Below are 13724 nucleotides of genomic sequence, written 5' to 3'. Positions count from 1 at the left end.
TTCCACCGCCTTCGCATTCCAATTATTCTGTACCCATCCCCCGCTTTCCTCCACACATTTCTTATCTTTCCCAACCCCCCAGCCGTGCTCATCCTCCAAGGCCAGCTTTTGTTCTTTGTTAAAGACATATTTTTCCCGCTCTATAACTTCTTTCTCTGCGCCATCTTTAAGTCTTTCGGGGGAAGTTTTTCCCTTTACTATCTTTGCTACATTTCTAGCTTCTTCTGTTAAATTTTTCCAAAAATCTCTTGCTTTCTGTTGCCCCTCTGAGGGCAGCTCAGGGTTTGGGGTTTTAGGGGGCATATCGTACTCCTGTGTCCCCTTCTGCTCAGCTGAGCTGCTCTCATCTGGAGGCTCTAAAGTTTGTGTTGTAGCACTGACTCCTAGTTTCGGGGTGACTAAGAGACAGTCTTTTGCTGCCATCCAGGTTTCTTGCTTTTGTCTAGCTTTTTTCAAGGCCTTAACGACCTTACCCCATGACTTAAAATGTTTCATATTACCAGAATCTACAGTTTCATTAGCCAGAGCTCTGGTACATTTCTCCCACACCTCAGGGTGAAGAATGTCCACTGGCTGCTCTATAACACCCATTTGTAAAAGCTGTGTAACAGCAAGCATAAAATCCTTAGATTTACAATCTACCCCCCACTGCTTATATAATTCAGATACGACCTTTATCAACGATTCCATCTTCCTTCTGGGCCCAGGATTTCTCTCGCCAAGACTTAGTCCAGCTATCTTGGCCGCTGCTCGCTGGTCCAGGGTATCCTTGCTTTTTGAATTTCTTCTCACGTTTCTTCCCACTTTTCCTCCCAGGTTTCGTGCACCAGATGCTGGTTTTTAAGCAAGGCAGGCACCCTGGCTAGCGTCAGCACGGTGGCTATCTCCAGCCACACGGACCATGTCCCACAGCATCAATGTGATGGATGGCATAAATAGCGTTTATTACAGGGGAATTTTACATTTTATAACCTAGGGTCATTGTGTTACTCCCTTCTGCTTATGTCATCGTTAGGTGCTATTGGCTAATTACAAAAGGTTTTACTATCCTAGAGAGAGGGGTGTGTTGCTAGCTTTCCGTTACATCCCGAGTTCTTCCGCACCGCTTATGCCCTAAACTACAACACTTTCCCTTGTTGAACTTCATATGGTTGGTGATTGCCCAGTCTTCTAATTTGTCGAGGTCTCTCTGCAGAGCCTCTATGCCTTTGAGGAAGTCAACAGACTCTCCCAGTCCAAAACCCTGATGATCAACCTTGGGTTTCTCCTGAAGTCCTCTGTCAGAGGCTCAAGGTGAGGCCCTGCTCCCCAGCTGCAGTGTAAAGTATATTTTGCACAGCGAGGCCTGTTTGAACAGGCCCAAGAGCTACTGCACAAACTATTTACTGTTTGATCTGCTCAAAGGCCTGTTGTTGCTCAAGGCCCCACTCAAAGTAGTTCTTTCAGATCACTTGCTAGAGGGGCTTACAAGCTGGATATAACCTGGAATATGCCTTTCCCAGAACCCCACAAGGCCTAAGAAAGCTTTTGTTTCCTTGTTAGCCAATGGAGACAGCTGCTATTTTGTTAACCATCTCCATAGGCACGTGATGGTGTCCATCCTGACATTTTACTCCCAAGAACTGGATCTCTTGTGCAGGTCCCCTTATTTTTTTTATGGCAAGACCAGCTTTCAGAAGAATTTGGATTATTTTCTTCCCATTCTCAAAACCTTCTTCTGCTGTATTGCCCTACACAGTCATGTAATCAGTGTATTGCAGGGATTTCAGAGCTTCACCTTGTTCCAGTGCAATCTCGATCAATCCACGGCAAATAGTGGAGTGCCACGGCGACGGAAAGCCCGGAGCACCGCGACTTCTCTAGAGAAACAGCCCTGAGAAGGGCCGGCCCGAAGCGCGTGTGAGCAGCTTCGAGCGGTCGAGTGATTCCAGCTCAGCTCAGTAATAGTACAGTGATTTCAGCTCAGCTCGGCTCGGCGGCGGGCAGGCAACACAGGAAGCAGGGACAAAAAAGCTGATCCAGCGTTCCACCGAGGCACAAGCCTTTATTCAGGCAGAGCTTCGGCGAAGGGTGCCGGTAACAGCGAATCTCTCGAACAGGGGAAAAGCCGGGGTATTTATGGGGAAGGAGAGGGGCGGGGGGAAGCCCGAGATACCTGTATTGGGGTGGGACAGCAGGGGAGAACACCAATGAAACACAACAGTTTAACATATCTAACTCAAAGACCCCTGGGAGCGACACGTTGTGTCTCTCTTACAGAGAAGTATCTCCTCTCCAGGGAAGAGCCAGGATCTCGGGCTCAGTGGGCTCCTCCATACCCACAACTCCCCCTTCTTTACTTATTAAAAAAGCATCCCCTAGAGAGTTAGCTGATAGCTTCTTAAAACATGAAAACATACTTTGGAAGATAATAACAATCAAGAAAACCCAAAAAATGTTCTTGAGGATGGAGGCAACCCATCTCTCGAGTCCCCAGCTCACAAAAAGGTCTTCAAGCCACTGGGGCTCTTTTTCAGTCTGGAGTTTTTGGACTGCATGTTGGAGTCTCTGGATGCAGGCGTGGATGCCTTCATTGGGGCTGGAGAGGTTAAAGCAGCACAAACCATCTGATTCCTCGCAGCCGTGTCCATGGGCCAGGAGCAGAAAGTCTATGGCAGCTCAGTTTTGTAGCGTGGCATGCCTAACAGTCTCTTCATCTGTCAGGAGGTCACTCAGGACAGAGGAGGTCCAGTTGGCCTGCTTACCAAGCCAACACTCCAGGTGAGAAGGCTCACCAAGGGCTTTAGCAGCAGCCATCCACGGCAAAAATGCTGACATCACCACCCTCTTTGTGTAGGACCGATCTTTAATTTGGCTATTGCAATTTTCATCTAATTGGGCGAGATCTTTCTTTTGGTGAGCCAATTCATTCTTTTTCAGCCAATCATGTATTAGAGTTGAATTTGGAGTGACGATGGTAAGCTGTCCAAGCGTGCAAGGACCTCCCCAGAGTCGGGAAGGGATTCCTGCCCACACTATCCCCACAGATCAAGAACACTCCCCGGGGCAGCACTCTGGGACAGTGAGAGGAGGTGGATCGTGTGCTGCTGGTGTAATTGCACCATTTGGACTGACTGTAAATTTTACTGTTGGGAGTCACATTTTTCCTTGATTTAATTGCCTTTTGGTATTTCAAGGCAGGCCATGCATTGGCTACTGGGTGATAATTAAAATTTATGCAATAGGTAGCTTTGGAGGATCCCAAAAGCTCTAATTCCTGGGGTTCCTCTGGTGTGTGGGGCAAGATCTTTGTCCACTGGTCCCAAGTGTCTACTGGGTTGGGTTCTTTCCCTGTGAAAGGATATTCATGGGGCTTTAAAGGAATCCCTACCAGGCAGGATGACAGAGGGTTGGTGGCACTGCCCATGGACAAGCACATGTAGTCTTGTTGGAGCGTCTTTGCGAGGGTGATCCACACGTTCTCCTGGGGCTGTGCTACTAGCCAGGCATCCACAGCTGATGTTTTCAGGAGCATCCAGATGATCAGGAACATCAGGAACTCAAGGATGGTTTTGCTCTCCATTTTCTACAACAGGACATAAAAGATTAGCTCTGATTTTTGGAGGGGGGGAAGCTATTTTCTTTCTCCCTTTCCTCTCCTGTCTCCCCCCTCTTTAAAAAAAAACCAAGAAAACAAAAAAAAACGAAACAATTATAAGCGAGGTTATTCTGTGTGTTGGGGACACATGACCCGACACCAGCAGCAGCACAGAGGTGCACTTTGGTGCAAACTAACAATTTGGGCTAGGCAACAAGGGCAAGAAGGGGAAGGGGGAGGGAGTTAAGAAGACTTGTGTACTATCACGGTGTCAGGCGTGACGTTGGCAGTCGTCTCGTTGTGGCCCTGGTAGCAGGACGGTTTGGCCTCTGTCTGGTTGTTGGTCTGGTGGCAGGTCAGTTCAGTGGACTCCGACGACGTCTCCGTTTCCAGGCTGCAGTGGGCTGCTGTTTTTCTGGACCTGTGTGGGTCTCAGGAGACTTTGAAAGTTCTGAATCTGGTGCAGGGTTTGTAGGGCCTAAATAAGGTTTTACATTTTTCCCTGGGAGCCACTTAGGTCCTGATGGTGTGGACACACACGCGTACCCTCTCCCCCAGGTAATCAATGGGAAGGGTCCTGATGTCCGTTGTGATTCAGGATCCTTGATCAGCACTGGCGGCTTCTCTGTGAGTTTGGCATGGGTCGAGTTAGAGAAGTGCCGTATTACAGGGGGGTCAGGCTCTGTAGGCGAGCAATTTAGAAAGTTCATGACATATAGAGCCTTACAGAGCCTCTCAATGGGGGGAATGATTTCTGTTCCTCCCCACTGGTGATCAAGGACTCTTTAGGTTTTGGTGGGTTCTCTCTACTATTGATTGCCCTGTAGGAGAATGAGGAATGCCCGTGGTGTGTTTCACCCCCCACTCATTGAAAAAGTCTCTTAATTTGTGAGAGGTGTAAGCAGGTCTATTGTCTGTTTTAATTTGTTCTGGGACTCCCAGGGTTGCAAAAGCAAGGAGAAAATGTCAGATGGTGTGCTTGGCATTTTCTCCTGCATGGGCTGAGGCAAACACTGCACCAGAGAAGGTGTCTACGGAGACATGTACGTATTTGACTCTCCCTCAGGACGGGACATGAGTGACATCGGTTTGCCATATCTGGCAGCTGTTCAGTCCTCGGGGGTTAACCCCGGAGTTAACGACTGGTATTTGGAACGATTGGCAATTAGGACAGGTGGCAACTATTGCTCTAGCCTGGTCTCTGGGTAGTCTGAACATTCTCATCAGTGCAGGCACGTTCTGGTGGAAGAACTGGTGGGACAATTTCGCTTGCGCAAAAATGTCAGGGACATTGGCTGCTCCAGCAGGCATGGCTAAGGCGTCTGCCCTCCTGTTTCCTTCGGCAATGGCACCTGGGAGGTCTGTGTGCGCCCTCACATGCATGACATAGTAAGGTTGCTTTCTGTGAGAGATAAGATATACTAATTCAGAAAGCAATTTGTATAAATTTGGGTTAGAGACCTCTTTTAGAAATGCATGTTCTGCTCTCATAGCTATTCCAGCCACATAAAGCCGAATCGGTCACCAGATTGAAAGGTTCTTGGAATTTCTCAAAAGCTCTGACAACGGCTGCTAACTCAGCAATCTCTGGTGATCCCTCGACCACTTGGACATCGGACTCCCATTTCTGTGTCCTGGGGTCCTTCCAAGTCATGACTGACTTGTGGGATTTCCCTGAGCCATCTGTGAAAACCGTCAGGGCCTGGAGCGGTGTTTTGCTCTGTAATGATTTGGGGACCAAATTAAATGTGGTTTTGAAATGTCTGTGGCCAGGTGGGTGTATAGAAATTTGGCCTGAATAGCTATCAAGAGCAAACTGAAGGCTCTCATTGGTTTGGAGCAAAGGCTCCAAACTTCCAGTTGCCAATGGGAGGAAGATGCATGTGAACTCAAAGGCTGCAAGAGTGCGGAGACAGACTCTAGCTCTTTTAACGAGTTCAGCCATGATTTCCTGCAGAGTGGTAATGGTCTTAGTGGGCTGGTTATGTGTAAAGATCCACTTGATGATAAGGAGTGGATCCTTCAATGCCATATCCCATTGAAAAATGAGCGCGTGCAAGCGTGGGGCCTTACCCAGGATAACCAGCTGGAAGGGCAGGCTGGGCTCATACCAGTGGGCTTGTCGTGAAGACAGGGCCTCCTGGACCTTGGTGATGGATTCCCGGGCCTCCGGCGTGAGGGAGCGTGGTGAGTCGAGGGCCTCACTGCCACGGAGCAGGTTGAAGAGGGGTGCAAGGACTTCCGTTGTTACCCCAAGCAGAGGGCGTATCCAGTTGATGGACCCGCAGAGCTGATGTAAGTCCCGCAGGGTCTTGGGGTCGTCTCTGATGGTCAGCTGCTGGGGCACGATGGTCCGCTCACGGATCTGGAGTCCCAGGTAGGTCCAAGGGCAGGTGTGCTGGATCTTGTCTTCACGTATCTCAAATCCAGCATCCTCAATTGTCTGGATAGTTTTTTGTAAAGTCCTGTGCAGATAGTCATCAGCAGCAGCACAAACCAGGATGTCATCCATGTAGTGGAGGATGACGGCATCTGGGAACAGGGTCCTCACAGGTGACAGGATGTGGGCCACGTACCATTGGCAGATGGTAGGAGAATTTTTCATCCCCTGAGGAGGGACCAGCCAATGGTATCTTTTTAAAGGTGCTTGTCTGCTTGGAGAGGGAACTGAGAATGCAAATCTGGGAGCGTCCCGAGGATGGAGTGGTATGTTGAAAAAACAGTCCTTTATGTCAATGACAGCCAGCTTCCAATCCCGGGGGAGCATTGAAGGGAAGGGCATGCTAGGCTGGAGGGGTCCCATTTCCTCAATGACATCGTTGATCTTCCGGAGGTCATGAAGGAGTCTCCACCTGTCCTTGCCTGGTTTGCGTAGGACAAAGACAGGCGAGTTCCAAGGGCTATTGGACTCAGTGATGTGGCCCTTGGCAAGCTGCTCTTCCACAAGGGCTTCCAGTGCGCAGTTTGGTCTCAGATAGGGGCCACTGATCAACCCACACTGGATGGTGCTGTTTCCAGATGAGTTGGGGGATGGTAGGCATGGCGCGCTTCTCAGTGACCCCCACTAAAAATCCCTGCTGGGAATCCGCAGAGAAGCCCCCCATTGGGACAGGAGATCCCGTCCCCAGAGGGTGATTGGTGCTCTCACCACAAATGGCCTGATGGTTGCCATTTTTCCCTCAGGTCCTTCGATGACAATATTCCGTTTGCTCCTCATGGAGGCTGTCATCCCTCCAATTCCTGAAATCATGCTTGTCACAGGTTGTAATTCCCAATTGTCTGGCCACTCGGAGCGGGCGATGATGGTAACATCTGCTCCAGTGTCTATCATTCCTGGGCGCTGAATCCTTTCCCCATAACAAAACAGGCTGCAGTCCACAATAGGTTTGCAGGAGCCCACAACCTGAGTCCACATAGCGCTGGGGTTGAGGGGAATATGATCTGGGCAGTCACTAGGAAGTAAAAAGGCCTGTGCCACAGGAGTCTGTTCCTTTAAATAATAAGGAGGGTCTATGCAGGTCAGAGAGATGGAAATTTCATCTCCAGGGTATATAGTCAGGACCTCAGGAACAGTATGAATTTGCCCTGGAGAGTTGGTAGGATCCCCAAGTATTAAGATGTTAGAGGGATCGCCTGGTGGTCCACGTTTCCCTGTGGGGATTTTGTAAATACAGTCACCCTTCATATGTAAAGAGAGTCTAGTTACCAGTTGACACCGGGTTCCCATCTGAAGCACTCCACCTGCTGGGCTTAATATTGGGGTCCCCGTGGAGGCAGGATGGTGGGTTTGGCAGGAGGGGTGGAGCGGTGCGGCATTTGATTTGATGTCGAAGCGCGGGGCCGTTCCATGCTCTGCTTGAAGTTTCCCGAATGCCAGTTTTGTCTGGGTAACCGTTGGTGGGCAGGTGGTTGTATAGAATGTCTCTCTGGACAGTCTTTAAAAAAATGTCCAGGCTCGCCACAATTAAAACAACAATTTCTATTGGGGTCTGCAGCATAAGCTCCAGATATCGCCTCTGCCACTCCTTTAGCCACTGCAAGTGCCGCTGTATTTTCACTTGAGGCAGAGGAGTGTTTGGTGCAGGCTTCCACCACCTGATCTATGGTTGGTTCGGGGTCCAGAGGGAGGGCTCGCAAAACTGCTTTGTACTCCTGATTAGCATTGGCCATTGCTATTTTTACTAATAATTCCTTTTGCACCTGTGGGCTCTCTATCTGTTTTTCAATGGCCACTTTTAACTTATCAATATACTTAATAAAAGACTCAGTTGCCCCTTGCTTAATATTGGTGAAGCACTGTGTTGGCACTTTATCATCAGGGGTGGTAAAAAGAGATATCTTAGCAGCATTAGCTATATCCTGTAAGGCTGCTTCAGGCAGGTCCCGGGCCTGATCGCAGGGCTTTTGGAAATCTTCTCCTGCTAATTGCTCTAAAGTAAAATTAGGTCTGTTAGCATCTCTTGCATAAACATCTGCCAATTGCTTTAAATGTTTCTTCCACCCTTCTCCCACAACATGTACTCTGCTGGAGAGAGAAGGCAGTTCATAATATTCTTGATGTCATGGGGGACCATGACGTAGGCAGAGAAGGAGGCTTCCAGCAAGTATTTTAAAAAAATGTGAACCCCTGCTATGTTCCTCAGCAGCTTTGCAAAGTTCCTGCAGTTCCCTATAATGAAGGGATTCCCATGCAGCAAACTGTGCCCCTGTCCTGTCTCTCCTCATTATTACAGGAAAGGCAAGTATTTACTGGGACAGGGCTGAGTTCCCCGCCCGTGTGGCTTCCCTCTGCACCTCAGCCCAGTGGTCTTCATACTCAGAATCTGAATAAGAAGATTCACTGCTCTCATCTCCTAGTGGAGATAGGGCGCTCTTGCTAGCAGGGCGGGGCCGGCTCGGGTGCCTAGAGCTGGCCCTTTTGTGGCCGGGTGGGGAAGCCGGGGTGGTCCCGCTCCGGCCGGAGCCGTCCCGACCTCCGGGGCACTGGGTCCCTGGAGTGGGAGCGCCGCTGGGGACGGGGCCCCGGCACAAAGGGACAGGACCGGGGCCCGCGACCGGGAGGGGTTTCCCGATGGATGCGGGGGGGGCCCGACGCGGTTACACCCAACGACGCAGTGGGGGGGGTGGAGCAGCAGGACGCGGCAGGAAGAGAAGGGGTGAAGGCGGGAAAACCGGGGTGGGAGTGGGACAAAATGGCGGGGCTGGATACGCTGCCGGCGCCACCTGTGCTAACGCTAGGAACTGGGGGGGACACAACCGGGTGTGAGGGCATAGGGGAGAGGGTAGAGGAAAGGCCCAGAGCAGCATGGCCACTGCTGCCCTGGTACGGGCAGAGAGACGGTAGGGGGGCGTCAGAGAGACGGCAGCAGCCCTGTGCCCGGGGGCAATGTCCACCCCCCAACTGACTCTACGATAGGGAAAGGGGTTCGGGGACACCTGGAGGGGCTGACGGGGTTGGGGGGTTTAACTGGGGACCCAAAACTCCCTCTTCTTTTTTTCCCTCTTTTTCCAATGAGAAAATAATATTTTGAAACACAGGAAAAAACTTTGCAACAGAAAAATCCCCTTTAGCTTGAACTGTATATAACTTTCTTCCCACATTATCCCAAAAAATTCCTGATTTAGCAGAGTCCGAATTAATCTTAAAATGTTTAAAAACCCAATGAATAAATCTTTTTAAATCCCCTTTAGAAAACTTAAAATTTCCTGCTTTTAGGGTATTTACAACTTGGATATAAAAGTCCCTCTCAGGTGGGGTCAGTCTCTGTACAGAGGACTCATTCCCCATCCTTTTTCACTCCCCACCCAGCAGTAAAACAGCAAAGAAAAAAAAAAGCCCCAAAAAAAACCTTTCACAGGATACACTTACAATTTCTCTTCGGCAGATGCCGGCGGGCGAAAAAAAAGCTGCTGGGCGGGTGGTCACCTGGGGTGGCCAGTCCTCAGGGGCTTTCCTTGCCCCAGATGGTCAGACGAGGGTCCCGGCCGCAGCCTCTTGGATCGCCTCTTGCTAGAATGCAAGCAAGCTTCTTCGAGGGGCGGCGGCTCGAACGGCGGCTCGCCTCGCAGCTAAAACTGCGAGCGGACGCTTCTTCGGGGCTTCTTCAAAGGCCCCACGTTTGGGTCGCCAGTTGCCGCGGCGACGGAAAGCCCGGAGCACCGCGACTTCTCTAGAGAAACAGCCCTGAGAAGGGCCGGCCCGAAGCGCGTGTGAGCAGCTTCGAGCGGTCGAGTGATTCCAGCTCAGCTCAGTAATAGTACAGTGATTTCAGCTCAGCTCGGCTCGGCGGCGGGCAGGCAACACAGGAAGCAGGGACGAAAAAGCTGATCCAGCGTTCCACCGAGGCACAAGCCTTTATTCAGGCAGAGCTTCGGCGAAGGGTGCCGGTAACAGCGAATCTCTCGAACAGGGGAAAAGCCGGGGTATTTATGGGGAAGGAGAGGGGCGGGGGGAAGCCCGAGATACCTGTATTGGGGTGGGACAGCAGGGGAGAACACCAATGAAACACAACAGTTTAACATATCTAACTCAAAGACCCCTGGGAGCGACACGTTGTGTCTCTCTTACAGAGAAGTATCTCCTCTCCAGGGAAGAGCCAGGATCTCAGGCCCAGCGGGCTCCTCTGTACCCACAGTGGAGCTGTGTTTCCACCTCTGGAACAGTCAATTCCAGGTGTGCTGGACACACCTACAAGTGAAAGCAAACTGTGGCCTGCACTCTGCTAACAGAGGAATTGAGAAAAATGCATTAGTGATATCAGTTGTGGCACCATTTGGCTGCCTTTGACTCCAGCTCATATTGGGGTTCCAGCAAGTCTGGTACAGCAGCACTCAGAGGTGGCGTGACTTCATTCAGGCCCCAATAGTCTATTGTCAGCCTCCATTCTCCATTAGACTTTTGTACTGGCCAGATGGGGCTGTTGAAGGGTGAGTGGGTTCTGCTGATGACTCCTTGGCTTTCCAGTCAATTAATTAATTTATGGATGGTAATTACGGAGACTCGGTTGGTGTGATATTGCCACTGGTGCACTTTTGTGGTAGCAATTGTCACTTGCTAGTCTTGAACTTGCAGCAATCCCATGATGAAGGGATCTTCTGAGAGGCCAGGCAGGGTGGATAACTGTTTGATCTTGTCTGTATTCACAGTAGCTACAGCAAAAGCCCATTGATGCCCTTTTGGATCCTTGAAGTACCCTCTCTTGAAGTAGTCACTGCCAAGGATAAAAGGGGGTCTCTGGGCCAGTCACAGTGGGGTGCTTTCCCACTTGTCCCCTTTTAAATTCACCTTGGCCTCTAATACAGACAACTCTTGGCATCCTCCTGTGACTTCAGAGATCCAGAGCCCAGGTTTCAGCACCAAAAAAGACTGTACGGGGTAGACCCTGTCTGGATGCCAAGCACCCACCAAACCCACTCTATCACTCCCCTCAGGATCTGGACAATGAGGAGAAAATATGATAAAGGGCTCATGAGGTTATGTATTTAGTAAAAAGGCATCTCCTATAGCTCTTTTGAAGCAACAGAGAAGGCATGAGAACATAGCTAATACAATAATAGTTACAATAAAAATCCACAAAATTCCCTTAAATAAAGATGACACTCATCCGTTAATCTCCAGTGACCGAGAAGGAAATTTTCATCTTTGGGCACGGATGGGGCTTCTGATAGCAAAATTTGTTATTTTTTTGGTGTGGGGGGAAGGTTTAGGGTTTTCTCCCTCATCCCTTTTCTCTGTTCTTTCCCCCCTTTTTTTCTATTTACTAAAAACTGAGGATGGGGGAGGTAGGTATAGGGTTTAGGGAGGTTCTTGCAAGGGTTGAGGAAGGGGGACACAAGGGTTTTTAGGGAAAAAAGAGTGACAACATATAAACCAGGGGAAAATTTGTGGCCAGACTGCATCTGGCCTATGGCTTGACTGATGCAGCAGCATCTTGTTCAGTTCTCTGTTCTGTCTGCTGTCGGGTGACGGGGTGGTCTCTCTGGTTTGTGGGCACTTGGCAACGCTGTTGTCTCCATGCAGAGCTGGTCTGGTTTTGTGGAGGTCTTGTATATGACTCAGGAGAATTCTTGTTATTGTTTGTGGGGACAGTGTTTGCAGTGCCTAGATACGGTTTTATGTTTTTTCCTGGAAACCGTCTTGGGCCAGATGGTAACGAAACACAGGCATAGCCTCTTCTCCAGGTAATCAATGGGAAAGGCCCAGAAACCTGATGTGTCTCTGGGTCCTTTACTAGCACTGGTGGCTTCTCAGTGAGCTTAGCTTGGGTTGAATTTGAGAAATGACAAAGGATTGCAGGGTCAGGCTCAGATGCTGTACAATTTAGGAAGTTAATGACATAGAGGGCCTTACAGAGTCTCTCGACAGGGGATGTAATTTCTGCTTCTCTCCGTTGTTGATGAAAGACTCTGAGGGTTTGATGAGTCCTTTCTATGATGAATTGCCCTGTGGGATTTGCAGGTATGACTGTATTGTGTTTTATTCTCCACTCACTGAAGAACTCTTTTAACCTACGAGAGGTATAGGCAAGCCCATTGTCTGTTTTGATGTTTTTTGGGCCTTGGGGATTGACCCTGGTACCCATAGATGGGATCTGGTAATTCTGGCAGTTTGGGCCCGTTGAAATAATAGCTTTTGCTTGATCTTTTGAGAGCTTGAACATTCTGATGAGGGCAGGTACATTTTGATGATAAAATGCATGTAACAACTTTGCCTGAGCAAAGATGTCAGGGACATTAGCAGTTCCTACTGGCATGGCTAAAGTGTCCGCTTTCCTGTTTCCTTCTATGATGGCACCTGGCAGGTCAGTGTGTGACCTCACATGCATGATATGATAAAGTTGCTTTCTGTGGGATATTAAATGAGTTAATGCAGAGATCAATTGGTGTAGTTTTGGGTTGGAAATATATTTGAGAAAAGTGTGTTCTGCCCTCATAGCTGTACCAGCAACATAAGCTGAATCTATGACTAAATTAATGGGTTCGTCTTTGAATTTCTCAAAGGCTCTGACGACAGCTGCTAACTCAGCTATCTGTGAGGATCCTTCCACTACTTGGACATCAGATTCCCACTTTTGAGTCTTGGGGTCTTTCCAGGTCATCACAGACTTGTGGGATGACCCTGAGCCATCTGTAAAAACAATTAGAGCTTTGAGAGGTACCCTGCTTTGGACTAATTTTGGGGTCAGATTAAAGGTCGCATTAAAGAGTTTATGTTTTGGTATGTGGATGGAAATTTGTCCTGTATAACTATCCAGGGCGAACTGGAGTTTTTCATTGGTCTGGAGCAAATGCTCTAGGTCTCCAGTAGTCAGTGGCAGGTATATGCATGTGAACTCACACCCTGCAAGAGAACAGAGGTGAGTCCTGGCTTTTTTAATTACATGTGCCATGATTTCCTGAAAGGTGGTAATTGTTTTTGTAGGCTGGTTGTTTGTAAAGATCCATTCAAGTATCAATAGAGGGTCTTGGAGTTGAGGGTCCCATTGGAAAATCAGTCCATGGAAATGGGGGGCCTTTCCCAGAATGACAAACTGGAAAGGCAGGCTGGGCTCGAAGCAATGGGCTTGGCATGAAGACAGGGCTTCTTGGATTTTGGTGATAGTATCTTGGACTTCTGGTGTGAGGGCACGTGGAGAGTCCAGGTCTTTGCTGCCACAGAGAACATGGAACAGGGGGGCAAGGTCTTCTGTTGCAATTTCAATTAGGGGTCAGATCCAGTTGATGGACCCACATAAACTGTCCAAGTCTCTCAGGGTTGTTGGGTCATCTTGGATGGCAAGCTGCTGGGGTACAATGTTCTTTTCACAAATTTGGAGTCCGAGATAAGTCCATGAGCTGGTGTACTGCACTTTGTTCTCACGGATTTCAAATCCAGCTTTTTCTATGGTCTCAATGGACTTTTTAACTGCTTTGTCCAAATAAGTCTTTTCTGATGCACAGACCAAGATATCATCCATATGGTGGTGGATGATTGCATCTGGGAATTGTTTCCAAACGGGAGAGAGAATGTGAGCGACATACCACTGGCATATAGTTGGATTGTTCTTGAGGCCTTGGGGTAGATAAAGCCAATGATATCTTTTCAGTGGAGCCTCTTTGTTAAGAGAGGGGATGGAGAAGGCAAAGCAGGGGGCATCTTGGGGGTGCA

The 13724-nt window shown here is 49.2% G+C and overlaps 1 protein-coding gene and 1 pseudogene across 7 annotated transcripts in view; one reads left to right on the top strand and one right to left on the bottom strand.

Annotated features, from left to right (window-relative positions):
* LOC148183369 (spindlin-Z-like) overlaps positions 1-13724 on the top strand; it is a 162349-nt gene that overhangs the window by 46210 nt on the left and 102415 nt on the right. The window lies entirely within an intron of this gene.
* Positions 2254-3532, bottom strand: LOC148183371 (uncharacterized; annotated as a pseudogene).

This window comes from Pseudopodoces humilis, chromosome 12, assembly GCF_049639895.1.
Source record: "Pseudopodoces humilis isolate 2021_Gansu_Grassland_sample_001 chromosome 12, ASM4963989v1, whole genome shotgun sequence".
Classification (NCBI taxonomy): Eukaryota; Metazoa; Chordata; class Aves; order Passeriformes; family Paridae; genus Pseudopodoces; species Pseudopodoces humilis.
The sequence above is the reverse complement of the archived record's forward strand: the minus strand, read 5'-3'. Positions and strand labels throughout refer to the sequence as shown.